Raw genomic sequence first — 26,013 nt, 5'->3', positions numbered from 1 at the left:
CCATCTATTTAGCAAATGCCCTTGTTATCAACAGCAGCCTTTTAAACTCACCTGAGCTAACAGGTATGTGCGCTGGTTACTCTGCTGCGCTTAAAATTTCTTTTTTGGTTTGCTACAATGCCTTTTCTGAAACATTGTCTCCTTCTGCTGGAACACTGACTTCTTTCATTTAATGCCTGCAGACTATAAAAGAGAACCCAACCCAAAAAGTTTGGTTGATTAGTCTGTGGCATTCTGTTAAACTGTTGCTTATGGCGGTCTCTGTGAGCTTCTCAGCGACATTCAGCCAGCCAGGTATCCTGCCTGCAGTAGATGGAATGTGGCAATGGAACGCTGGCTGCGCGTGTCATAATAGGCTCTGAGCCTTTATATACCTGTGCACAGCAGCAGCCACCTTCAGTCTGCTGCTGGACAGCCAGCAGCAGCAGCAGCAGGAGAGGTATGTAATCAGGAGCCCTCCTGCTAAGGGTAGACAGCTGCTCGTTCCACCCCACCCCCCGCCTTAATTGGTTCTCCTCCCTTCCAACGGTGTTGAGGCGGGTGGGAACAGCAGGGGGTGAAGGTGCTGTGTTTAAAGAGGTGGAGTTATGCAGATCTAAAACGCGTGGATTGCAGCAGCAGCAAGCCGAAAAGTGCAGGCATGTAAGGGATCTAGAGGTTGACAACATGTCTTCTTAACGGGAGTCCAGGAGCTCATCTCCACAAATGGACTTTTCAGGATCCTTGGGTGGCTCCGTAGTTTGAAACCAATTCTGGTTATCGCTTCTCGGCCTTTTGGCTAAGATCAAGTGTAGTATCTGTTCTTATCAGTTTAATATCTGATACGTCCCCTATCTGGGGACCATATATTAAATGGATTTTTAGAACAGGGAGATGGAAAAAGAGCTTGCTCTGTCCACTCCACGCATTGACCTGGTATTGCAGTATCTCCAGGACCGGTGCACCCCTTCTTTAATGCAGTTTCTAAAATCAGAAAGAATTGAATTCAATGTTTTTTGTTCATTTTGCTTGTTTGTCGGATTTTGGGATGGACTCTTTGGCTTTGCTTTTCTTCTCCTCATTGGATTTTTCATGTTCAAAGTTGCAGAAGCCAGATTACAAGCTCATTTTGGTTCAACTTCAGCAACTGTGCATTGCATTGCCATGTAATGTGATGCAATGCTATCTTTCTAGCTCTCCCTTTTTACTTCCTTTTGGATAAACAGACATATTAGGCAAGCATTTTGGAGCTTTCACCTAAATAACTACAGGTGGTGAGATAAGCTGCACAATATAATTGACCTTTCAGTATATTGTTGCACACACACCATCTATTTAGCAAATGCCCTTGTTATCAACAGCAGCCTTTTAAACTCACCTGAGCTAACAGGTATGTGCGCTGGTTACTCTGCTGCGCTTAAAATTTCTTTTTTGGTTTGCTACAATGCCTTTTCTGAAACGTTGTCTCCTTCTGCTGGAACACTGACTTCTTTCATTTAATGCCTGCAGACTATAAAAGAGAACCCAACCCAAAAAGTTTGGTTGATTAGTCTGTGGCATTCTGTTAAACTGTTGCTTATGGCGGTCTCTGTGAGCTTCTCAGCGACATTCAGCCAGCCAGGTATCCTGCCTGCAGTAGATGGAATGTGGCAATGGAACGCTGGCTGCGCGTGTCATAATAGGCTCTGAGCCTTTATATACCTGTGCACAGCAGCAGCCACCTTCAGTCTGCTGCTGGACAGCCAGCAGCAGCAGCAGCAGGAGAGGTATGTAATCAGGAGCCCTCCTGCTAAGGGTAGACAGCTGCTCGTTCCACCCCACCCCCCGCCTTAATTGGTTCTCCTCCCTTCCAACGGTGTTGAGGCGGGTGGGAACAGCAGGGGGTGAAGGTGCTGTGTTTAAAGAGGTGGAGTTATGCAGATCTAAAACGCGTGGATTGCAGCAGCAGCAAGCCGAAAAGTGCAGGCATGTAAGGGATCTAGAGGTTGACAACATGTCTTCTTAACGGGAGTCCAGGAGCTCATCTCCACAAATGGACTTTTCAGGATCCTTGGGTGGCTCCGTAGTTTGAAACCAATTCTGGTTATCGCTTCTCGGCCTTTTGGCTAAGATCAAGTGTAGTATCTGTTCTTATCAGTTTAATATCTGATACGTCCCCTATCTGGGGACCATATATTAAATGGATTTTTAGAACAGGGAGATGGAAAAAGAGCTTGCTCTGTCCACTCCACGCATTGACCTGGTATTGCAGTATCTCCAGGACCGGTGCACCCCTTCTTTAATGCAGTTTCTAAAATCAGAAAGAATTGAATTCAATGTTTTTTGTTCATTTTGCTTGTTTGTCGGATTTTGGGATGGACTCTTTGGCTTTGCTTTTCTTCTCCTCATTGGATTTTTCATGTTCAAAGTTGCAGAAGCCAGATTACAAGCTCATTTTGGTTCAACTTCAGCAACTGTGCATTGCATTGCCATGTAATGTGATGCAATGCTATCTTTCTAGCTCTCCCTTTTTACTTCCTTTTGGATAAACAGACATATTAGGCAAGCATTTTGGAGCTTTCACCTAAATAACTACAGGTGGTGAGATAAGCTGCACAATATAATTGACCTTTCAGTATATTGTTGCACACACACCATCTATTTAGCAAATGCCCTTGTTATCAACAGCAGCCTTTTAAACTCACCTGAGCTAACAGGTATGTGCGCTGGTTACTCTGCTGCGCTTAAAATTTCTTTTTTGGTTTGCTACAATGCCTTTTCTGAAACGTTGTCTCCTTCTGCTGGAACACTGACTTCTTTCATTTAATGCCTGCAGACTATAAAAGAGAACCCAACCCAAAAAGTTTGGTTGATTAGTCTGTGGCATTCTGTTAAACTGTTGCTTATGGCGGTCTCTGTGAGCTTCTCAGCGACATTCAGCCAGCCAGGTATCCTGCCTGCAGTAGATGGAATGTGGCAATGGAACGCTGGCTGCGCGTGTCATAATAGGCTCTGAGCCTTTATATACCTGTGCACAGCAGCAGCCACCTTCAGTCTGCTGCTGGACAGCCAGCAGCAGCAGCAGCAGGAGAGGTATGTAATCAGGAGCCCTCCTGCTAAGGGTAGACAGCTGCTCGTTCCACCCCACCCCCCGCCTTAATTGGTTCTCCTCCCTTCCAACGGTGTTGAGGCGGGTGGGAACAGCAGGGGGTGAAGGTGCTGTGTTTAAAGAGGTGGAGTTATGCAGATCTAAAACGCGTGGATTGCAGCAGCAGCAAGCCGAAAAGTGCAGGCATGTAAGGGATCTAGAGGTTGACAACATGTCTTCTTAACGGGAGTCCAGGAGCTCATCTCCACAAATGGACTTTTCAGGATCCTTGGGTGGCTCCGTAGTTTGAAACCAATTCTGGTTATCGCTTCTCGGCCTTTTGGCTAAGATCAAGTGTAGTATCTGTTCTTATCAGTTTAATATCTGATACGTCCCCTATCTGGGGACCATATATTAAATGGATTTTTAGAACAGGGAGATGGAAAAAGAGCTTGCTCTGTCCACTCCACGCATTGACCTGGTATTGCAGTATCTCCAGGACCGGTGCACCCCTTCTTTAATGCAGTTTCTAAAATCAGAAAGAATTGAATTCAATGTTTTTTGTTCATTTTGCTTGTTTGTCGGATTTTGGGATGGACTCTTTGGCTTTGCTTTTCTTCTCCTCATTGGATTTTTCATGTTCAAAGTTGCAGAAGCCAGATTACAAGCTCATTTTGGTTCAACTTCAGCAACTGTGCATTGCATTGCCATGTAATGTGATGCAATGCTATCTTTCTAGCTCTCCCTTTTTACTTCCTTTTGGATAAACAGACATATTAGGCAAGCATTTTGGAGCTTTCACCTAAATAACTACAGGTGGTGAGATAAGCTGCACAATATAATTGACCTTTCAGTATATTGTTGCACACACACCATCTATTTAGCAAATGCCCTTGTTATCAACAGCAGCCTTTTAAACTCACCTGAGCTAACAGGTATGTGCGCTGGTTACTCTGCTGCGCTTAAAATTTCTTTTTTGGTTTGCTACAATGCCTTTTCTGAAACGTTGTCTCCTTCTGCTGGAACACTGACTTCTTTCATTTAATGCCTGCAGACTATAAAAGAGAACCCAACCCAAAAAGTTTGGTTGATTAGTCTGTGGCATTCTGTTAAACTGTTGCTTATGGCGGTCTCTGTGAGCTTCTCAGCGACATTCAGCCAGCCAGGTATCCTGCCTGCAGTAGATGGAATGTGGCAATGGAACGCTGGCTGCGCGTGTCATAATAGGCTCTGAGCCTTTATATACCTGTGCACAGCAGCAGCCACCTTCAGTCTGCTGCTGGACAGCCAGCAGCAGCAGCAGCAGGAGAGGTATGTAATCAGGAGCCCTCCTGCTAAGGGTAGACAGCTGCTCGTTCCACCCCACCCCCCGCCTTAATTGGTTCTCCTCCCTTCCAACGGTGTTGAGGCGGGTGGGAACAGCAGGGGGTGAAGGTGCTGTGTTTAAAGAGGTGGAGTTATGCAGATCTAAAACGCGTGGATTGCAGCAGCAGCAAGCCGAAAAGTGCAGGCATGTAAGGGATCTAGAGGTTGACAACATGTCTTCTTAACGGGAGTCCAGGAGCTCATCTCCACAAATGGACTTTTCAGGATCCTTGGGTGGCTCCGTAGTTTGAAACCAATTCTGGTTATCGCTTCTCGGCCTTTTGGCTAAGATCAAGTGTAGTATCTGTTCTTATCAGTTTAATATCTGATACGTCCCCTATCTGGGGACCATATATTAAATGGATTTTTAGAACAGGGAGATGGAAAAAGAGCTTGCTCTGTCCACTCCACGCATTGACCTGGTATTGCAGTATCTCCAGGACCGGTGCACCCCTTCTTTAATGCAGTTTCTAAAATCAGAAAGAATTGAATTCAATGTTTTTTGTTCATTTTGCTTGTTTGTCGGATTTTGGGATGGACTCTTTGGCTTTGCTTTTCTTCTCCTCATTGGATTTTTCATGTTCAAAGTTGCAGAAGCCAGATTACAAGCTCATTTTGGTTCAACTTCAGCAACTGTGCATTGCATTGCCATGTAATGTGATGCAATGCTATCTTTCTAGCTCTCCCTTTTTACTTCCTTTTGGATAAACAGACATATTAGGCAAGCATTTTGGAGCTTTCACCTAAATAACTACAGGTGGTGAGATAAGCTGCACAATATAATTGACCTTTCAGTATATTGTTGCACACACACCATCTATTTAGCAAATGCCCTTGTTATCAACAGCAGCCTTTTAAACTCACCTGAGCTAACAGGTATGTGCGCTGGTTACTCTGCTGCGCTTAAAATTTCTTTTTTGGTTTGCTACAATGCCTTTTCTGAAACGTTGTCTCCTTCTGCTGGAACACTGACTTCTTTCATTTAATGCCTGCAGACTATAAAAGAGAACCCAACCCAAAAAGTTTGGTTGATTAGTCTGTGGCATTCTGTTAAACTGTTGCTTATGGCGGTCTCTGTGAGCTTCTCAGCGACATTCAGCCAGCCAGGTATCCTGCCTGCAGTAGATGGAATGTGGCAATGGAACGCTGGCTGCGCGTGTCATAATAGGCTCTGAGCCTTTATATACCTGTGCACAGCAGCAGCCACCTTCAGTCTGCTGCTGGACAGCCAGCAGCAGCAGCAGCAGGAGAGGTATGTAATCAGGAGCCCTCCTGCTAAGGGTAGACAGCTGCTCGTTCCACCCCACCCCCCGCCTTAATTGGTTCTCCTCCCTTCCAACGGTGTTGAGGCGGGTGGGAACAGCAGGGGGTGAAGGTGCTGTGTTTAAAGAGGTGGAGTTATGCAGATCTAAAACGCGTGGATTGCAGCAGCAGCAAGCCGAAAAGTGCAGGCATGTAAGGGATCTAGAGGTTGACAACATGTCTTCTTAACGGGAGTCCAGGAGCTCATCTCCACAAATGGACTTTTCAGGATCCTTGGGTGGCTCCGTAGTTTGAAACCAATTCTGGTTATCGCTTCTCGGCCTTTTGGCTAAGATCAAGTGTAGTATCTGTTCTTATCAGTTTAATATCTGATACGTCCCCTATCTGGGGACCATATATTAAATGGATTTTTAGAACAGGGAGATGGAAAAAGAGCTTGCTCTGTCCACTCCACGCATTGACCTGGTATTGCAGTATCTCCAGGAGCGGTGCACCCCTTCTTTAATGCAGTTTCTAAAATCAGAAAGAATTGAATTCAATGTTTTTTGTTCATTTTGCTTGTTTGTCGGATTTTGGGATGGACTCTTTGGCTTTGCTTTTCTTCTCCTCATTGGATTTTTCATGTTCAAAGTTGCAGAAGCCAGATTACAAGCTCATTTTGGTTCAACTTCAGCAACTGTGCATTGCATTGCCATGTAATGTGATGCAATGCTATCTTTCTAGCTCTCCCTTTTTACTTCCTTTTGGATAAACAGACATATTAGGCAAGCATTTTGGAGCTTTCACCTAAATAACTACAGGTGGTGAGATAAGCTGCACAATATAATTGACCTTTCAGTATATTGTTGCACACACACCATCTATTTAGCAAATGCCCTTGTTATCAACAGCAGCCTTTTAAACTCACCTGAGCTAACAGGTATGTGCGCTGGTTACTCTGCTGCGCTTAAAATTTCTTTTTTGGTTTGCTACAATGCCTTTTCTGAAACGTTGTCTCCTTCTGCTGGAACACTGACTTCTTTCATTTAATGCCTGTAGACTATAAAAGAGAACCCAACCCAAAAAGTTTGGTTGATTAGTCTGTGGCATTCTGTTAAACTGTTGCTTATGGCGGTCTCTGTGAGCTTCTCAGCGACATTCAGCCAGCCAGGTATCCTGCCTGCAGTAGATGGAATGTGGCAATGGAACGCTGGCTGCGCGTGTCATAATAGGCTCTGAGCCTTTATATACCTGTGCACAGCAGCAGCCACCTTCAGTCTGCTGCTGGACAGCCAGCAGCAGCAGCAGCAGGAGAGGTATGTAATCAGGAGCCCTCCTGCTAAGGGTAGACAGCTGCTCGTTCCACCCCCCGCCTTAATTGGTTCTCCTCCCTTCCAACGGTGTTGAGGCGGGTGGGAACAGCAGGGGGTGAAGGTGCTGTGTTTAAAGAGGTGGAGTTATGCAGATCTAAAACGCGTGGATTGCAGCAGCAGCAAGCCGAAAAGTGCAGGCATGTAAGGGATCTAGAGGTTGACAACATGTCTTCTTAACGGGAGTCCAGGAGCTCATCTCCACAAATGGACTTTTCAGGATCCTTGGGTGGCTCCGTAGTTTGAAACCAATTCTGGTTATCGCTTCTCGGCCTTTTGGCTAAGATCAAGTGTAGTATCTGTTCTTATCAGTTTAATATCTGATACGTCCCCTATCTGGGGACCATATATTAAATGGATTTTTAGAACAGGGAGATGGAAAAAGAGCTTGCTCTGTCCACTCCACGCATTGACCTGGTATTGCAGTATCTCCAGGACCGGTGCACCCCTTCTTTAATGCAGTTTCTAAAATCAGAAAGAATTGAATTCAATGTTTTTTGTTCATTTTGCTTGTTTGTCGGATTTTGGGATGGACTCTTTGGCTTTGCTTTTCTTCTCCTCATTGGATTTTTCATGTTCAAAGTTGCAGAAGCCAGATTACAAGCTCATTTTGGTTCAACTTCAGCAACTGTGCATTGCATTGCCATGTAATGTGATGCAATGCTATCTTTCTAGCTCTCCCTTTTTACTTCCTTTTGGATAAACAGACATATTAGGCAAGCATTTTGGAGCTTTCACCTAAATAACTACAGGTGGTGAGATAAGCTGCACAATATAATTGACCTTTCAGTATATTGTTGCACACACACCATCTATTTAGCAAATGCCCTTGTTATCAACAGCAGCCTTTTAAACTCACCTGAGCTAACAGGTATGTGCGCTGGTTACTCTGCTGCGCTTAAAATTTCTTTTTTGGTTTGCTACAATGCCTTTTCTGAAACGTTGTCTCCTTCTGCTGGAACACTGACTTCTTTCATTTAATGCCTGCAGACTATAAAAGAGAACCCAACCCAAAAAGTTTGGTTGATTAGTCTGTGGCATTCTGTTAAACTGTTGCTTATGGCGGTCTCTGTGAGCTTCTCAGCGACATTCAGCCAGCCAGGTATCCTGCCTGCAGTAGATGGAATGTGGCAATGGAACGCTGGCTGCGCGTGTCATAATAGGCTCTGAGCCTTTATATACCTGTGCACAGCAGCAGCCACCTTCAGTCTGCTGCTGGACAGCCAGCAGCAGCAGCAGCAGCAGGAGAGGTATGTAATCAGGAGCCCTCCTGCTAAGGGTAGACAGCTGCTCGTTCCACCCCACCCCCCGCCTTAATTGGTTCTCCTCCCTTCCAACGGTGTTGAGGCGGGTGGGAACAGCAGGGGGTGAAGGTGCTGTGTTTAAAGAGTTGGAGTTATGCAGATCTAAAACGCGTGGATTGCAGCAGCAGCAAGCCGAAAAGTGCAGGCATGTAAGGGATCTAGAGGTTGACAACATGTCTTCTTAACGGGAGTCCAGGAGCTCATCTCCACAAATGGACCTTTCAGGATCCTTGGGTGGCTCCGTAGTTTGAAACCAATTCTGGTTATCGCTTCTCGGCCTTTTGGCTAAGATCAAGTGTAGTATCTGTTCTTATCAGTTTAATATCTGATACGTCCCCTATCTGGGGACCATATATTAAATGGATTTTTAGAACAGGGAGATGGAAAAAGAGCTTGCTCTGTCCACTCCACGCATTGACCTGGTATTGCAGTATCTCCAGGACCGGTGCACCCCTTCTTTAATGCAGTTTCTAAAATCAGAAAGAATTGAATTCAATGTTTTTTGTTCATTTTGCTTGTTTGTCGGATTTTGGGATGGACTCTTTGGCTTTGCTTTTCTTCTCCTCATTGGATTTTTCATGTTCAAAGTTGCAGAAGCCAGATTACAAGCTCATTTTGGTTCAACTTCAGCAACTGTGCATTGCATTGCCATGTAATGTGATGCAATGCTATCTTTCTAGCTCTCCCTTTTTACTTCCTTTTGGATAAACAGACATATTAGGCAAGCATTTTGGAGCTTTCACCTAAATAACTACAGGTGGTGAGATAAGCTGCACAATATAATTGACCTTTCAGTATATTGTTGCACACACACCATCTATTTAGCAAATGCCCTTGTTATCAACAGCAGCCTTTTAAACTCACCTGAGCTAACAGGTATGTGCGCTGGTTACTCTGCTGCGCTTAAAATTTCTTTTTTGGTTTGCTACAATGCCTTTTCTGAAACGTTGTCTCCTTCTGCTGGAACACTGACTTCTTTCATTTAATGCCTGCAGACTATAAAAGAGAACCCAACCCAAAAAGTTTGGTTGATTAGTCTGTGGCATTCTGTTAAACTGTTGCTTATGGCGGTCTCTGTGAGCTTCTCAGCGACATTCAGCCAGCCAGGTATCCTGCCTGCAGTAGATGGAATGTGGCAATGGAACGCTGGCTGCGCGTGTCATAATAGGCTCTGAGCCTTTATATACCTGTGCACAGCAGCAGCCACCTTCAGTCTGCTGCTGGACAGCCAGCAGCAGCAGCAGCAGCAGGAGAGGTATGTAATCAGGAGCCCTCCTGCTAAGGGTAGACAGCTGCTCGTTCCACCCCACCCCCCGCCTTAATTGGTTCTCCTCCCTTCCAACGGTGTTGAGGCGGGTGGGAACAGCAGGGGGTGAAGGTGCTGTGTTTAAAGAGTTGGAGTTATGCAGATCTAAAACGCGTGGATTGCAGCAGCAGCAAGCCGAAAAGTGCAGGCATGTAAGGGATCTAGAGGTTGACAACATGTCTTCTTAACGGGAGTCCAGGAGCTCATCTCCACAAATGGACTTTTCAGGATCCTTGGGTGGCTCCGTAGTTTGAAACCAATTCTGGTTATCGCTTCTCGGCCTTTTGGCTAAGATCAAGTGTAGTATCTGTTCTTATCAGTTTAATATCTGATACGTCCCCTATCTGGGGACCATATATTAAATGGATTTTTAGAACAGGGAGATGGAAAAAGAGCTTGCTCTGTCCACTCCACGCATTGACCTGGTATTGCAGTATCTCCAGGACCGGTGCACCCCTTCTTTAATGCAGTTTCTAAAATCAGAAAGAATTGAATTCAATGTTTTTTGTTCATTTTGCTTGTTTGTCGGATTTTGGGATGGACTCTTTGGCTTTGCTTTTCTTCTCCTCATTGGATTTTTCATGTTCAAAGTTGCAGAAGCCAGATTACAAGCTCATTTTGGTTCAACTTCAGCAACTGTGCATTGCATTGCCATGTAATGTGATGCAATGCTATCTTTCTAGCTCTCCCTTTTTACTTCCTTTTGGATAAACAGACATATTAGGCAAGCATTTTGGAGCTTTCACCTAAATAACTACAGGTGGTGAGATAAGCTGCACAATATAATTGACCTTTCAGTATATTGTTGCACACACACCATCTATTTAGCAAATGCCCTTGTTATCAACAGCAGCCTTTTAAACTCACCTGAGCTAACAGGTATGTGCGCTGGTTACTCTGCTGCGCTTAAAATTTCTTTTTTGGTTTGCTACAATGCCTTTTCTGAAACGTTGTCTCCTTCTGCTGGAACACTGACTTCTTTCATTTAATGCCTGCAGACTATAAAAGAGAACCCAACCCAAAAAGTTTGGTTGATTAGTCTGTGGCATTCTGTTAAACTGTTGCTTATGGCGGTCTCTGTGAGCTTCTCAGCGACATTCAGCCAGCCAGGTATCCTGCCTGCAGTAGATGGAATGTGGCAATGGAACGCTGGCTGCGCGTGTCATAATAGGCTCTGAGCCTTTATATACCTGTGCACAGCAGCAGCCACCTTCAGTCTGCTGCTGGACAGCCAGCAGCAGCAGCAGCAGGAGAGGTATGTAATCAGGAGCCCTCCTGCTAAGGGTAGACAGCTGCTCGTTCCACCCCACCCCCCGCCTTAATTGGTTCTCCTCCCTTCCAACGGTGTTGAGGCGGGTGGGAACAGCAGGGGGTGAAGGTGCTGTGTTTAAAGAGGTGGAGTTATGCAGATCTAAAACGCGTGGATTGCAGCAGCAGCAAGCCGAAAAGTGCAGGCATGTAAGGGATCTAGAGGTTGACAACATGTCTTCTTAACGGGAGTCCAGGAGCTCATCTCCACAAATGGACTTTTCAGGATCCTTGGGTGGCTCCGTAGTTTGAAACCAATTCTGGTTATCGCTTCTCGGCCTTTTGGCTAAGATCAAGTGTAGTATCTGTTCTTATCAGTTTAATATCTGATACGTCCCCTATCTGGGGACCATATATTAAATGGATTTTTAGAACAGGGAGATGGAAAAAGAGCTTGCTCTGTCCACTCCACGCATTGACCTGGTATTGCAGTATCTCCAGGACCGGTGCACCCCTTCTTTAATGCAGTTTCTAAAATCAGAAAGAATTGAATTCAATGTTTTTTGTTCATTTTGCTTGTTTGTCGGATTTTGGGATGGACTCTTTGGCTTTGCTTTTCTTCTCCTCATTGGATTTTTCATGTTCAAAGTTGCAGAAGCCAGATTACAAGCTCATTTTGGTTCAACTTCAGCAACTGTGCATTGCATTGCCATGTAATGTGATGCAATGCTATCTTTCTAGCTCTCCCTTTTTACTTCCTTTTGGATAAACAGACATATTAGGCAAGCATTTTGGAGCTTTCACCTAAATAACTACAGGTGGTGAGATAAGCTGCACAATATAATTGACCTTTCAGTATATTGTTGCACACACACCATCTATTTAGCAAATGCCCTTGTTATCAACAGCAGCCTTTTAAACTCACCTGAGCTAACAGGTATGTGCGCTGGTTACTCTGCTGCGCTTAAAATTTCTTTTTTGGTTTGCTACAATGCCTTTTCTGAAACGTTGTCTCCTTCTGCTGGAACACTGACTTCTTTCATTTAATGCCTGCAGACTATAAAAGAGAACCCAACCCAAAAAGTTTGGTTGATTAGTCTGTGGCATTCTGTTAAACTGTTGCTTATGGCGGTCTCTGTGAGCTTCTCAGCGACATTCAGCCAGCCAGGTATCCTGCCTGCAGTAGATGGAATGTGGCAATGGAACGCTGGCTGCGCGTGTCATAATAGGCTCTGAGCCTTTATATACCTGTGCACAGCAGCAGCCACCTTCAGTCTGCTGCTGGACAGCCAGCAGCAGCAGCAGCAGGAGAGGTATGTAATCAGGAGCCCTCCTGCTAAGGGTAGACAGCTGCTCGTTCCACCCCACCCCCCGCCTTAATTGGTTCTCCTCCCTTCCAACGGTGTTGAGGCGGGTGGGAACAGCAGGGGGTGAAGGTGCTGTGTTTAAAGAGGTGGAGTTATGCAGATCTAAAACGCGTGGATTGCAGCAGCAGCAAGCCGAAAAGTGCAGGCATGTAAGGGATCTAGAGGTTGACAACATGTCTTCTTAACGGGAGTCCAGGAGCTCATCTCCACAAATGGACTTTTCAGGATCCTTGGGTGGCTCCGTAGTTTGAAACCAATTCTGGTTATCGCTTCTCGGCCTTTTGGCTAAGATCAAGTGTAGTATCTGTTCTTATCAGTTTAATATCTGATACGTCCCCTATCTGGGGACCATATATTAAATGGATTTTTAGAACAGGGAGATGGAAAAAGAGCTTGCTCTGTCCACTCCACGCATTGACCTGGTATTGCAGTATCTCCAGGACCGGTGCACCCCTTCTTTAATGCAGTTTCTAAAATCAGAAAGAATTGAATTCAATGTTTTTTGTTCATTTTGCTTGTTTGTCGGATTTTGGGATGGACTCTTTGGCTTTGCTTTTCTTCTCCTCATTGGATTTTTCATGTTCAAAGTTGCAGAAGCCAGATTACAAGCTCATTTTGGTTCAACTTCAGCAACTGTGCATTGCATTGCCATGTAATGTGATGCAATGCTATCTTTCTAGCTCTCCCTTTTTACTTCCTTTTGGATAAACAGACATATTAGGCAAGCATTTTGGAGCTTTCACCTAAATAACTACAGGTGGTGAGATAAGCTGCACAATATAATTGACCTTTCAGTATATTGTTGCACACACACCATCTATTTAGCAAATGCCCTTGTTATCAACAGCAGCCTTTTAAACTCACCTGAGCTAACAGGTATGTGCGCTGGTTACTCTGCTGCGCTTAAAATTTCTTTTTTGGTTTGCTACAATGCCTTTTCTGAAACGTTGTCTCCTTCTGCTGGAACACTGACTTCTTTCATTTAATGCCTGCAGACTATAAAAGAGAACCCAACCCAAAAAGTTTGGTTGATTAGTCTGTGGCATTCTGTTAAACTGTTGCTTATGGCGGTCTCTGTGAGCTTCTCAGCGACATTCAGCCAGCCAGGTATCCTGCCTGCAGTAGATGGAATGTGGCAATGGAACGCTGGCTGCGCGTGTCATAATAGGCTCTGAGCCTTTTAATACCTGTGCACAGCAGCAGCCACCTTCAGTCTGCTGCTGGACAGCCAGCAGCAGCAGCAGCAGGAGAGGTATGTAATCAGGAGCCCTCCTGCTAAGGGTAGACAGCTGCTCGTTCCACCCCACCCCCCGCCTTAATTGGTTCTCCTCCCTTCCAACGGTGTTGAGGCGGGTGGGAACAGCAGGGGGTGAAGGTGCTGTGTTTAAAGAGGTGGAGTTATGCAGATCTAAAACGCGTGGATTGCAGCAGCAGCAAGCCGAAAAGTGCAGGCATGTAAGGGATCTAGAGGTTGACAACATGTCTTCTTAACGGGAGTCCAGGAGCTCATCTCCACAAATGGACTTTTCAGGATCCTTGGGTGGCTCCGTAGTTTGAAACCAATTCTGGTTATCGCTTCTCGGCCTTTTGGCTAAGATCAAGTGTAGTATCTGTTCTTATCAGTTTAATATCTGATACGTCCCCTATCTGGGGACCATATATTAAATGGATTTTTAGAACAGGGAGATGGAAAAAGAGCTTCTCTGTCCACTCCACGCATTGACCTGGTATTGCAGTATCTCCAGGACCGGTGCACCCCTTCTTTAATGCAGTTTCTAAAATCAGAAAGAATTGAATTCAATGTTTTTTGTTCATTTTGCTTGTTTGTCGGATTTTGGGATGGACTCTTTGGCTTTGCTTTTCTTCTCCTCATTGGATTTTTCATGTTCAAAGTTGCAGAAGCCAGATTACAAGCTCATTTTGGTTCAACTTCAGCAACTGTGCATTGCATTGCCATGTAATGTGATGCAATGCTATCTTTCTAGCTCTCCCTTTTTACTTCCTTTTGGATAAACAGACATATTAGGCAAGCATTTTGGAGCTTTCACCTAAATAACTACAGGTGGTGAGATAAGCTGCACAATATAATTGACCTTTCAGTATATTGTTGCACACACACCATCTATTTAGCAAATGCCCTTGTTATCAACAGCAGCCTTTTAAACTCACCTGAGCTAACAGGTATGTGCGCTGGTTACTCTGCTGCGCTTAAAATTTCTTTTTTGGTTTGCTACAATGCCTTTTCTGAAACGTTGTCTCCTTCTGCTGGAACACTGACTTCTTTCATTTAATGCCTGTAGACTATAAAAGAGAACCCAACCCAAAAAGTTTGGTTGATTAGTCTGTGGCATTCTGTTAAACTGTTGCTTATGGCGGTCTCTGTGAGCTTCTCAGCGACATTCAGCCAGCCAGGTATCCTGCCTGCAGTAGATGGAATGTGGCAATGGAACGCTGGCTGCGCGTGTCATAATAGGCTCTGAGCCTTTATATACCTGTGCACAGCAGCAGCCACCTTCAGTCTGCTGCTGGACAGCCAGCAGCAGCAGCAGCAGGAGAGGTATGTAATCAGGAGCCCTCCTGCTAAGGGTAGACAGCTGCTCGTTCCACCCCACCCCCCGCCTTAATTGGTTCTCCTCCCTTCCAACGGTGTTGAGGCGGGTGGGAACAGCAGGGGGTGAAGGTGCTGTGTTTAAAGAGGTGGAGTTATGCAGATCTAAAACGCGTGGATTGCAGCAGCAGCAAGCCGAAAAGTGCAGGCATGTAAGGGATCTAGAGGTTGACAACATGTCTTCTTAACGGGAGTCCAGGAGCTCATCTCCACAAATGGACTTTTCAGGATCCTTGGGTGGCTCCGTAGTTTGAAACCAATTCTGGTTATCGCTTCTCGGCCTTTTGGCTAAGATCAAGTGTAGTATCTGTTCTTATCAGTTTAATATCTGATACGTCCCCTATCTGGGGACCATATATTAAATGGATTTTTAGAACAGGGAGATGGAAAAAGAGCTTGCTCTGTCCACTCCACGCATTGACCTGGTATTGCAGTATCTCCAGGACCGGTGCACCCCTTCTTTAATGCAGTTTCTAAAATCAGAAAGAATTGAATTCAATGTTTTTTGTTCATTTTGCTTGTTTGTCGGATTTTGGGATGGACTCTTTGGCTTTGCTTTTCTTCTCCTCATTGGATTTTTCATGTTCAAAGTTGCAGAAGCCAGATTACAAGCTCATTTTGGTTCAACTTCAGCAACTGTGCATTGCATTGCCATGTAATGTGATGCAATGCTATCTTTCTAGCTCTCCCTTTTTACTTCCTTTTGGATAAACAGACATATTAGGCAAGCATTTTGGAGCTTTCACCTAAATAACTACAGGTGGTGAGATAAGCTGCACAATATAATTGACCTTTCAGTATATTGTTGCACACACACCATCTATTTAGCAAATGCCCTTGTTATCAACAGCAGCCTTTTAAACTCACCTGAGCTAACAGGTATGTGCGCTGGTTACTCTGCTGCACTTAAAATTTCTTTTTTGGTTTGCTACAATGCCTTTTCTGAAACGTTGTCTCCTTCTGCTGGAACACTGACTTCTTTCATTTAATGCCTGCAGACTATAAAAGAGAACCCAACCCAAAAAGTTTGGTTGATTAGTCTGTGGCATTCTGTTAAACTGTTGCTTATGGCGGTCTCTGTGAGCTTCTCAGCGACATTCAGCCAGCCAGGTATCCTGCCTGCAGTAGATGGAATGTGGCAATGGAACGCTGGCTGCGCGTGTCATAATAGGCTCTGAGCCTTTATATACCTGTGCACAGCAGCAGCCACCTTCAGTCTGCTGCTGGACAGCCAGCAGCAGCAGCAGCAGGAGAGGTATGTAATCAGGAGCCCTCCTGCTAAGGGTAGACAGCTGCTCGTTCCACCCCACCCCCCGCCTTAATTGGTTCTCCTCCCTTCCAACGGTGTTGAGGCGGGTGGGAACAGCAGGGGGTGAAGGTGCTGTGTTTAAAGAGGTGGAGTTATGCAGATCTAAAACGCGTGGATTGCAGCAGCAGCAAGCCGAAAAGTGCAGGCATGTAAGGGATCTAGAGGTTGACAACATGTCTTCTTAACGGGAGTCCAGGAGCTCATCTCCACAAATGGACTTTTCAGGATCCTTGGGTGGCTCCGTAGTTTGAAACCAATTCTGGTTATCGCTTCTCGGCCTTTTGGCTAAGATCAAGTGTAGTATCTGTTCTTATCAGTTTAATATCTGATACGTCCCCTATCTGGGGACCATATATTAAATGGATTTTTAGAACAGGGAGATGGAAAAAGAGCTTGCTCTGTCCACTCCACGCATTGACCTGGTATTGCAGTATCTCCAGGACCGGTGCACCCCTTCTTTAATGCAGTTTCTAAAATCAGAAAGAATTGAATTCAATGTTTTTTGTTCATTTTGCTTGTTTGTCGGATTTTGGGATGGACTCTTTGGCTTTGCTTTTCTTCTCCTCATTGGATTTTTCATGTTCAAAGTTGCAGAAGCCAGATTACAAGCTCATTTTGGTTCAACTTCAGCAACTGTGCATTGCATTGCCATGTAATGTGATGCAATGCTATTGTAGCACCCTGAGGATTCGGCTGCTACAGGGGTATTGCACCTCAACCCAGAGGTGTGATATTCCACTCCCGGGTAAGGATGGAGTGTGGAACTGAGCTCGGTAGGCTGCATGCACTACACACATCCCATTTCCGGGGAACAGGCCGACGGTACTCCCACTTAGAAATGTGCAGGTACGACCGAGTCTGTTCCTGGCTGGAGTGGGAGGGGGGTGGTACATCCCATGTAGTGTAGGGGCAGATAGGGGGAGCAGCCTGGGTAAAGATAGGAGCTCATTGGGTGCTGGTCACCTGAGCTCACACATAGAGGGTGTATATAAGGTGGGCACCAACAAAGAACAGGGTCAGATGCAGAGAACAAGTCAGTTGGAGACAGCAAGACAGCTGCAGAGGAGCAGACAGCAAGCAGAGAGGAAGTCAGCCTGCAGCAAGGGAGAAAAGAGAGAGACCCAGAGGAACAGAAGAGAGGACTCTAAGATCCCAACTAAAATCCCCGGGTGAAGAGTCGGCATCAGGGTACCGGAACCCAAGCTGGTGGGGGTAAAAACATTCCCCAGCCAGAGACCGGAGACCGTGGGCAGCGTTTGCCACGGTCACCCACCACATCCACCCCGAAGGCACACCACATGAAGGGTCAGGGAACCCAGGGCCAAGGGTGTCCCAACAGAAGGCCCGAGGGAGCTGGACCTAGGTGGATCACTGGTGGGGACGGCCAGAGAACGGGACAGAAGGAGAGCTCAGGGCCACGCTCCGGACTTGTTTGGGGGTTGGCTGGATCCAGGACCTGGTGGACGCAGCACGGCTCGGGTGGTCACTCGAAGCTGGAGTGACCAGTACAACATCTGCAGTAAGTAAACACCCTTAACTGCACAACCCGACTCTGTCTTCACTGCCGTCTGCACTGCACCACCACAACCCCCATCCTCTGCACCTGTCCCCTCTGAGGCTATACCCCTCCCGTTGGGGGTTATACCATCACAAGCTGCACCTACACCATCAGCCTCAGCGGACCCTGCTGCAGCGGCGGCCATAGTGACCGCAATACAACGGGTGGCGTAGTCGACATTAAGAACTTATTAACATCTGTAGGACTGCCACATACAACTGAGTTTGACACCATGGGCACGGACCGGGTCATAGCCACTCGGAGACTACAACCCCCATCTGATCCGGCTCCGGATATTCCCATAAAGAATATGGCCCAGGGGGCGCGTCAACTTTGGCGTAGTCGGCAGGATTACGTGCCCGCAACACCCGGGTACTGCGTGCCTGAAGAAAAGTGCAAGTTTACCTCAGAAAGAAGTCTCCCGCCGGTTCCGGAGGGTCCACGCCATCGGACCCCATCACAGGTCGTTTCCCGCCGATTGTCCGCCATTTCCAGCTTGTTCCCGCCATCTGCAGGGTTTCCCGCCACTGGGCGACGCTTCCCGCCAAATCCGAAGATTTCCCGCCTTGGAAGAGCAGCGGACGCCATTATGGGCGTGCCAAAGGAGGGCAAGAGGCCGCCTCCCATCGTGGGCCAGGACAGAAAATGGCACCAAAAGTGGAAACCGCCCCCACCAACAGAGACTGTGATGCTAGAGGTGTCTGTCAGCGTGAAAGAACCGCCCCTGGAGCTGACAGTCACCCAGTGGCCCCGGGACCGCCCTCGAAGTGGGAGGAGACGAAAGAAAAGAACGAAGATGGGTACCGCCTGGAGCAGTCTGGAGCGAGCGCACCCGGAGGCAAGAAGTCTAACGAGGAGTAGCGGAGAAGCTTACCCGGATATGGAGAGAAAGCAGAACAGCACCGGCCCGCAGGCCAGGAGTCTGCTAAAGACCGAGGAAGGAGAGCAGAGCAGCACCGGCCCGCTGGCCAGGAGCCTGCTGGAGGAAGAGCAGAGCAGCACCGACCCGTTGGTCAGGAGCCTGCTAGACACCACGACCCCACTAGGCCTAGTGGAGGTCCTTGCACAGCTCCCCCGAGACCGGGAGTGTGCACAGACTGCCCTGGAGGGCCTCGCACGGAGGATGGCCCGGGTACAGCGCGAGATATTGGCGGAATGGAGCCGAGAGATGGCCCAGCAAACCAAGGCCCGGAGCACGCCAGCCAAGATGAGGAGACAGACCGCCTCTGAGGATGGCGCGGGAGGACCCAAGGTCGGAGACGGCGCCGAGAAGGGAGCCGAACGCATGGAGGCAGGTAAAGGGGACGCCTATACCCCAAGCCGTGAAACCGCCCACCTGCCCCAGCTCCCCGTCGCAGAGCCCGAAAGTCCCCCTGCTGTGCCCGTAGCCGCCATGTCACCGCTATGGACTAGGCCCCGACCGGAAGCCGCCGCAGCGACCCCTGTGACGTCACGCGCCTCGACCCGGAGCGTGACAAAGCAGGAAATACCACCAGCCTGGTCGCAAGGCCTAGTACCCCCGGGCGCCGCATCACCAACAGCGCCCCCTACCTCCGCGGAGCCTCCGGCCTGGTCGCAAGGCCAGGTAGCCCAGGGCGCCGCCGTATTAACGGTGCCCTTCACCTTCCAGGTGCCCCAGGCCTGGCCGCAAGGCCTGGGCAACCCGGGCGCCACCACCACCGCGCCCGCGCCCGTAAAACCAAGGGTGCCGCGTCTGGGAGAGGACTTGTTTGCCCAGCACACGTGGCCGGACAGGCAGCCTTTCATCTGGCCCCAGAAGTATTACGAACTGGAGCACCAGAGGAGGGTTGGGGCCATGTGTGCACCCCTGATTCCGGCTCCGAAGCCCGTAATAAGGATCTCGCCCCCGCTAGCGGAAGCGCAGTTTGAGTGGGACCCCACCGGAGAAGACCTAATGGGGTTCACTCAGGAAACCCGGGCAGCTGCAGCGGAGCGTGCTGAGTGTTGCCGACAGCAGCTCGAGGAGTTCGCAAGGGAGCGGAGAGAGAGGCGGGTCCGAGAACAACAGGCCCAAATAAGGAGCGCCGAGCAGAAGAGCCGGACCAGGAGGGACCCCCGTGCAGCGCACAGTCCCCGTACCACCGGGACTGTAATAAAGTTCAACCAGCAGCATGGGTGGGGCTTCATTAGAGACAACAACACCCCCGGCGACGTCTTTGTCACGCGCAGAGACGTGGAGTCCCATCTGCCGGAGGGGCACAGAGGTCGTGACCTCTACATCGGAGACGAGGTCACCTTCACCCGGCACAAGTGTGCCAAAGGACCTTACGCCCTCCATGTACACCGCCTGACGGAGGAGGAGTTGCGGTGCGAGGAGGAGGAGCAAGAGGACCCGGACGGGTCTGAAGTTACAACCAGCTATAAGCAAAGAGCAGGAGGAAGACGCCGTTGAGTGCGGCAGAGCAGTGATGTAAATAGTTACCCGACCGGGTATCAAAGAGACTGTTGCAACATATATATAGTCCCCGTTGGGACCAGCTGAGTGCAACATATATATAGTCCCCGTTGGGACCAGCTGAGTGAACTGTTTACCCGTTAACCCCTTAATCCCACAGGCTGAGGACTGTGAGCAGCCATTCCCTTCCCTCTACCTGGCCGAGGACTGAGAGCGGCCAACTTCCCTGTATATAGTTGCGCTTCCTAAAGCGCCCCCTACCGGTTTTAGAGGAAAAACCATTTTTCTAAGAGACTGTCGCACTTTTCCCGGACACACGTTGCACAGTGTCCGGAGGAGGAACCTGAAACAAGAGACGACGAGAATGTTTATATGAAAAGTTTTATATATATATAATGTTTTATATGTTTTATTATGTTTATATGAAAAGAAAAAAATTGTATGTTTTGGTGTTGTTTTATGTCTTACAGCCCGAGGACGTGCTGTGATTTACCAGGGGGGAATGTAGCACCCTGAGGATTCGGCTGCTACAGGGGTATTGCACCTCAACCCAGAGGTGTGATATTCCACTCCCGGGTAAGGATGGAGTGTGGAACTGAGCTCGGTAGGCTGCATGCACTACACACATCCCATTTCCGGGGAACAGGCCGACGGTACTCCCACTTAGAAATGTGCAGGTACGACCGAGTCTGTTCCTGGCTGGAGTGGGAGGGGGGTGGTACATCCCATGTAGTGTAGGGGCAGATAGGGGGAGCAGCCTGGGTAAAGATAGGAGCTCATTGGGTGCTGGTCACCTGAGCTCACACATAGAGGGTGTATATAAGGTGGGCACCAACAAAGAACAGGGTCAGATGCAGAGAACAAGTCAGTTGGAGACAGCAAGACAGCTGCAGAGGAGCAGACAGCAAGCAGAGAGGAAGTCAGCCTGCAGCAAGGGAGAAAAGAGAGAGACCCAGAGGAACAGAAGAGAGGACTCTAAGATCCCAACTAAAATCCCCGGGTGAAGAGTCGGCATCAGGGTACCGGAACCCAAGCTGGTGGGGGTAAAAACATTCCCCAGCCAGAGACCGGAGACCGTGGGCAGCGTTTGCCACGGTCACCCACCACATCCACCCCGAAGGCACACCACATGAAGGGTCAGGGAACCCAGGGCCAAGGGTGTCCCAACAGAAGGCCCGAGGGAGCTGGACCTAGGTGGATCACTGGTGGGGACGGCCAGAGAACGGGACAGAAGGAGAGCTCAGGGCCACGCTCCGGACTTGTTTGGGGGTTGGCTGGATCCAGGACCTGGTGGACGCAGCACGGCTCGGGTGGTCACTCGAAGCTGGAGTGACCAGTACAACATCTGCAGTAAGTAAACACCCTTAACTGCACAACCCGACTCTGTCTTCACTGCCGTCTGCACTGCACCACCACAACCCCCATCCTCTGCACCTGTCCCCTCTGAGGCTATACCCCTCCCGTTGGGGGTTATACCATCACAAGCTGCACCTACACCATCAGCCTCAACGGACCCTGCTGCAGCGGCGGCCATAGTGACCGCAATACAACGGGTGGCGTAGTCGACATTAAGAACTTATTAACATCTGTAGGACTGCCACATACAACTGAGTTTGACACCCTGGGCACGGACCGGGTCATAGCCACTCGGAGACTACAACCCCCATCTGATCCGGCTCCGGATATTCCCATAAAGAATATGGCCCAGGGGGCGCGTCACTATCTTTCTAGCTCTCCCTTTTTACTTCCTTTTGGATAAACAGACATATTAGGCAAGCATTTTGGAGCTTTCACCTAAATAACTACAGGTGGTGAGATAAGCTGCACAATATAATTGACCTTTCAGTATATTGTTGCACACACACCATCTATTTAGCAAATGCCCTTGTTATCAACAGCAGCCTTTTAAACTCACCTGAGCTAACAGGTATGTGCGCTGGTTACTCTGCTGCGCTTAAAATTTCTTTTTTGGTTTGCTACAATGCCTTTTCTGAAACGTTGTCTCCTTCTGCTGGAACACTGACTTCTTTCATTTAATGCCTGCAGACTATAAAAGAGAACCCAACCCAAAAAGTTTGGTTGATTAGTCTGTGGCATTCTGTTAAACTGTTGCTTATGGCGGTCTCTGTGAGCTTCTCAGCGACATTCAGCCAGCCAGGTATCCTGCCTGCAGTAGATGGAATGTGGCAATGGAACGCTGGCTGCGCGTGTCATAATAGGCTCTGAGCCTTTATATACCTGTGCACAGCAGCAGCCACCTTCAGTCTGCTGCTGGACAGCCAGCAGCAGCAGCAGCAGCAGGAGAGGTATGTAATCAGGAGCCCTCCTGCTAAGGGTAGACAGCTGCTCGTTCCACCCCACCCCCCGCCTTAATTGGTTCTCCTCCCTTCCAACGGTGTTGAGGCGGGTGGGAACAGCAGGGGGTGAAGGTGCTGTGTTTAAAGAGTTGGAGTTATGCAGATCTAAAACGCGTGGATTGCAGCAGCAGCAAGCCGAAAAGTGCAGGCATGTAAGGGATCTAGAGGTTGACAACATGTCTTCTTAACGGGAGTCCAGGAGCTCATCTCCACAAATGGACTTTTCAGGATCCTTGGGTGGCTCCGTAGTTTGAAACCAATTCTGGTTATCGCTTCTCGGCCTTTTGGCTAAGATCAAGTGTAGTATCTGTTCTTATCAGTTTAATATCTGATACGTCCCCTATCTGGGGACCATATATTAAATGGATTTTTAGAACAGGGAGATGGAAAAAGAGCTTGCTCTGTCCACTCCACGCATTGACCTGGTATTGCAGTATCTCCAGGACCGGTGCACCCCTTCTTTAATGCAGTTTCTAAAATCAGAAAGAATTGAATTCAATGTTTTTTGTTCATTTTGCTTGTTTGTCGGATTTTGGGATGGACTCTTTGGCTTTGCTTTTCTTCTCCTCATTGGATTTTTCATGTTCAAAGTTGCAGAAGCCAGATTACAAGCTCATTTTGGTTCAACTTCAGCAACTGTGCATTGCATTGCCATGTAATGTGATGCAATGCTATCTTTCTAGCTCTCCCTTTTTACTTCCTTTTGGATAAACAGACATATTAGGCAAGCATTTTGGAGCTTTCACCTAAATAACTACAGGTGGTGAGATAAGCTGCACAATATAATTGACCTTTCAGTATATTGTTGCACACACACCATCTATTTAGCAAATGCCCTTGTTATCAACAGCAGCCTTTTAAACTCACCTGAGCTAACAGGTATGTGCGCTGGTTACTCTGCTGCGCTTAAAATTTCTTTTTTGGTTTGCTACAATGCCTTTTCTGAAACGTTGTCTCCTTCTGCTGGAACACTGACTTCTTTCATTTAATGCCTGCAGACTATAAAAGAGAACCCAACCCAAAAAGTTTGGTTGATTAGTCTGTGGCATTCTGTTAAACTGTTGCTTATGGCGGTCTCTGTGAGCTTCTCAGCGACATTCAGCCAGCCAGGTATCCTGCCTGCAGTAGATGGAATGTGGCAATGGAACGCTGGCTGCGCGTGTCATAATAGGCTCTGAGCCTTTATATACCTGTGCACAGCAGCAGCCACCTTCAGTCTGCTGCTGGACAGCCAGCAGCAGCAGCAGCAGGAGAGGTATGTAATCAGGAGCCCTCCTGCTAAGGGTAGACAGCTGCTCGTTCCACCCCACCCCCCACCTTAATTGGTTCTCCTCCCTTCCAACGGTGTTGAGGCGGGTGGGAACAGCAGGGGGTGAAGGTGCTGTGTTTAAAGAGGTGGAGTTATGCAGATCTAAAACGCGTGGATTGCAGCAGCAGCAAGCCGAAAAGTTCAGGCATGTAAGGGATCTAGAGGTTGACAACATGTCTTCTTAACGGGAGTCCAGGAGCTCATCTCCACAAATGGACTTTTCAGGATCCTTGGGTGGCTCCGTAGTTTGAAACCAATTCTGGTTATCGCTTCTCGGCCTTTTGGCTAAGATCAAGTGTAGTATCTGTTCTTATCAGTTTAATATCTGATACGTCCCCTATCTGGGGACCATATATTAAATGGATTTTTAGAACAGGGAGATGGAAAAAGAGCTTGCTCTGTCCACTCCACGCATTGACCTGGTATTGCAGTATCTCCAGGACCGGTGCACCCCTTCTTTAATGCAGTTTCTAAAATCAGAAAGAATTGAATTCAATGTTTTTTGTTCATTTTGCTTGTTTGTCGGATTTTGGGATGGACTCTTTGGCTTTGCTTTTCTTCTCCTCATTGGATTTTTCATGTTCAAAGTTGCAGAAGCCAGATTACAAGCTCATTTTGGTTCAACTTCAGCAACTGTGCATTGCATTGCCATGTAATGTGATGCAATGCTATCTTTCTAGCTCTCCCTTTTTACTTCCTTTTGGATAAACAGACATATTAGGCAAGCATTTTGGAGCTTTCACCTAAATAACTACAGGTGGTGAGATAAGCTGCACAATATAATTGACCTTTCAGTATATTGTTGCACACACACCATCTATTTAGCAAATGCCCTTGTTATCAACAGCAGCCTTTTAAACTCACCTGAGCTAACAGGTATGTGCGCTGGTTACTCTGCTGCGCTTAAAATTTCTTTTTTGGTTTGCTACAATGCCTTTTCTGAAACGTTGTCTCCTTCTGCTGGAACACTGACTTCTTTCATTTAATGCCTGCAGACTATAAAAGAGAACCCAACCCAAAAAGTTTGGTTGATTAGTCTGTGGCATTCTGTTAAACTGTTGCTTATGGCGGTCTCTGTGAGCTTCTCAGCGACATTCAGCCAGCCAGGTATCCTGCCTGCAGTAGATGGAATGTGGCAATGGAACGCTGGCTGCGCGTGTCATAATAGGCTCTGAGCCTTTATATACCTGTGCACAGCAGCAGCCACCTTCAGTCTGCTGCTGGACAGCCAGCAGCAGCAGCAGGAGAGGTATGTAATCAGGAGCCCTCCTGCTAAGGGTAGACAGCTGCTCGTTCCACCCCACCCCCCGCCTTAATTGGTTCTCCTCCCTTCCAACGGTGTTGAGGCGGGTGGGACCAGCAGGGGGTGAAGGTGCTGTGTTTAAAGAGGTGGAGTTATGCAGATCTAAAACGCGTGGATTGCAGCAGCAGCAAGCCGAAAAGTGCAGGCATGTAAGGGATCTAGAGGTTGACAACATGTCTTCTTAACGGGAGTCCAGGAGCTCATCTCCACAAATGGACTTTTCAGGATCCTTGGGTGGCTCCGTAGTTTGAAACCAATTCTGGTTATCGCTTCTCGGCCTTTTGGCTAAGATCAAGTGTAGTATCTGTTCTTATCAGTTTAATATCTGATACGTCCCCTATCTGGGGACCATATATTAAATGGATTTTTAGAACAGGGAGATGGAAAAAGAGCTTGCTCTGTCCACTCCACGCATTGACCTGGTATTGCAGTATCTCCAGGACCGGTGCACCCCTTCTTTAATGCAGTTTCTAAAATCAGAAAGAATTGAATTCAATGTTTTTTGTTCATTTTGCTTGTTTGTCGGATTTTGGGATGGACTCTTTGGCTTTGCTTTTCTTCTCCTCATTGGATTTTTCATGTTCAAAGTTGCAGAAGCCAGATTACAAGCTCATTTTGGTTCAACTTCAGCAACTGTGCATTGCATTGCCATGTAATGTGATGCAATGCTATCTTTCTAGCTCTCCCTTTTTACTTCCTTTTGGATAAACAGACATATTAGGCAAGCATTTTGGAGCTTTCACCTAAATAACTACAGGTGGTGAGATAAGCTGCACAATATAATTGACCTTTCAGTATATTGTTGCACACACACCATCTATTTAGCAAATGCCCTTGTTATCAACAGCAGCCTTTTAAACTCACCTGAGCTAACAGGTATGTGCGCTGGTTACTCTGCTGCGCTT

At 47.5% G+C, this 26,013-nt stretch overlaps 16 non-coding genes across 16 annotated transcripts; all 16 read left to right on the top strand.

Moving 5' to 3' along the window:
• The first annotated feature begins 758 nt into the window (after window positions 1-758).
• LOC141214726 (U2 spliceosomal RNA) lies at window positions 759-949 on the top strand. The gene has a single exon (XR_012283922.1). It is a non-coding gene; the product is annotated as a U2 spliceosomal RNA (small nuclear RNA).
• Window positions 950-2,064: 1,115 nt separating this feature from the next.
• Window positions 2,065-2,255, top strand: LOC141214725 (U2 spliceosomal RNA). The gene has a single exon (XR_012283921.1). It is a non-coding gene; the product is annotated as a U2 spliceosomal RNA (small nuclear RNA).
• A 1,115-nt stretch (window positions 2,256-3,370) lies between these two features.
• Window positions 3,371-3,561, top strand: LOC141214724 (U2 spliceosomal RNA). The gene has a single exon (XR_012283920.1). It is a non-coding gene; the product is annotated as a U2 spliceosomal RNA (small nuclear RNA).
• Window positions 3,562-4,676: 1,115 nt separating this feature from the next.
• LOC141214722 (U2 spliceosomal RNA) lies at window positions 4,677-4,867 on the top strand. Its single transcript, XR_012283918.1, has one exon. It is a non-coding gene; the product is annotated as a U2 spliceosomal RNA (small nuclear RNA).
• A 1,115-nt stretch (window positions 4,868-5,982) lies between these two features.
• On the top strand, window positions 5,983-6,173 carry LOC141214570 (U2 spliceosomal RNA). Its single transcript, XR_012283773.1, has one exon. It is a non-coding gene; the product is annotated as a U2 spliceosomal RNA (small nuclear RNA).
• A 1,110-nt stretch (window positions 6,174-7,283) lies between these two features.
• Window positions 7,284-7,474, top strand: LOC141214721 (U2 spliceosomal RNA). The gene has a single exon (XR_012283917.1). It is a non-coding gene; the product is annotated as a U2 spliceosomal RNA (small nuclear RNA).
• A 1,118-nt stretch (window positions 7,475-8,592) lies between these two features.
• LOC141214720 (U2 spliceosomal RNA) lies at window positions 8,593-8,783 on the top strand. Its single transcript, XR_012283916.1, has one exon. It is a non-coding gene; the product is annotated as a U2 spliceosomal RNA (small nuclear RNA).
• A 1,118-nt stretch (window positions 8,784-9,901) lies between these two features.
• Window positions 9,902-10,092, top strand: LOC141214719 (U2 spliceosomal RNA). The gene has a single exon (XR_012283915.1). It is a non-coding gene; the product is annotated as a U2 spliceosomal RNA (small nuclear RNA).
• Window positions 10,093-11,207: 1,115 nt separating this feature from the next.
• LOC141214718 (U2 spliceosomal RNA) lies at window positions 11,208-11,398 on the top strand. The gene has a single exon (XR_012283914.1). It is a non-coding gene; the product is annotated as a U2 spliceosomal RNA (small nuclear RNA).
• A 1,115-nt stretch (window positions 11,399-12,513) lies between these two features.
• On the top strand, window positions 12,514-12,704 carry LOC141214716 (U2 spliceosomal RNA). The gene has a single exon (XR_012283912.1). It is a non-coding gene; the product is annotated as a U2 spliceosomal RNA (small nuclear RNA).
• A 1,115-nt stretch (window positions 12,705-13,819) lies between these two features.
• On the top strand, window positions 13,820-14,009 carry LOC141214905 (U2 spliceosomal RNA). Its single transcript, XR_012284095.1, has one exon. It is a non-coding gene; the product is annotated as a U2 spliceosomal RNA (small nuclear RNA).
• Window positions 14,010-15,124: 1,115 nt separating this feature from the next.
• Window positions 15,125-15,315, top strand: LOC141214715 (U2 spliceosomal RNA). Its single transcript, XR_012283911.1, has one exon. It is a non-coding gene; the product is annotated as a U2 spliceosomal RNA (small nuclear RNA).
• A 1,115-nt stretch (window positions 15,316-16,430) lies between these two features.
• On the top strand, window positions 16,431-16,621 carry LOC141214714 (U2 spliceosomal RNA). The gene has a single exon (XR_012283910.1). It is a non-coding gene; the product is annotated as a U2 spliceosomal RNA (small nuclear RNA).
• A 6,143-nt stretch (window positions 16,622-22,764) lies between these two features.
• LOC141214713 (U2 spliceosomal RNA) lies at window positions 22,765-22,955 on the top strand. Its single transcript, XR_012283909.1, has one exon. It is a non-coding gene; the product is annotated as a U2 spliceosomal RNA (small nuclear RNA).
• Window positions 22,956-24,070: 1,115 nt separating this feature from the next.
• On the top strand, window positions 24,071-24,261 carry LOC141214712 (U2 spliceosomal RNA). Its single transcript, XR_012283908.1, has one exon. It is a non-coding gene; the product is annotated as a U2 spliceosomal RNA (small nuclear RNA).
• Window positions 24,262-25,373: 1,112 nt separating this feature from the next.
• LOC141214709 (U2 spliceosomal RNA) lies at window positions 25,374-25,564 on the top strand. The gene has a single exon (XR_012283906.1). It is a non-coding gene; the product is annotated as a U2 spliceosomal RNA (small nuclear RNA).
• Window positions 25,565-26,013: the final 449 nt, after the last annotated feature.

This window comes from Phyllobates terribilis, unplaced genomic scaffold, assembly GCF_046119375.1.
Source record: "Phyllobates terribilis strain yellow unplaced genomic scaffold, ASM4611937v1 Scaffold_223__1_contigs__length_3252167, whole genome shotgun sequence".
Lineage (NCBI taxonomy): Eukaryota > Metazoa > Chordata > Amphibia > Anura > Dendrobatidae > Phyllobates > Phyllobates terribilis.
Note: the sequence above shows the minus strand (reverse complement) of the source record. Positions and strands in the feature narration are given on the sequence as shown.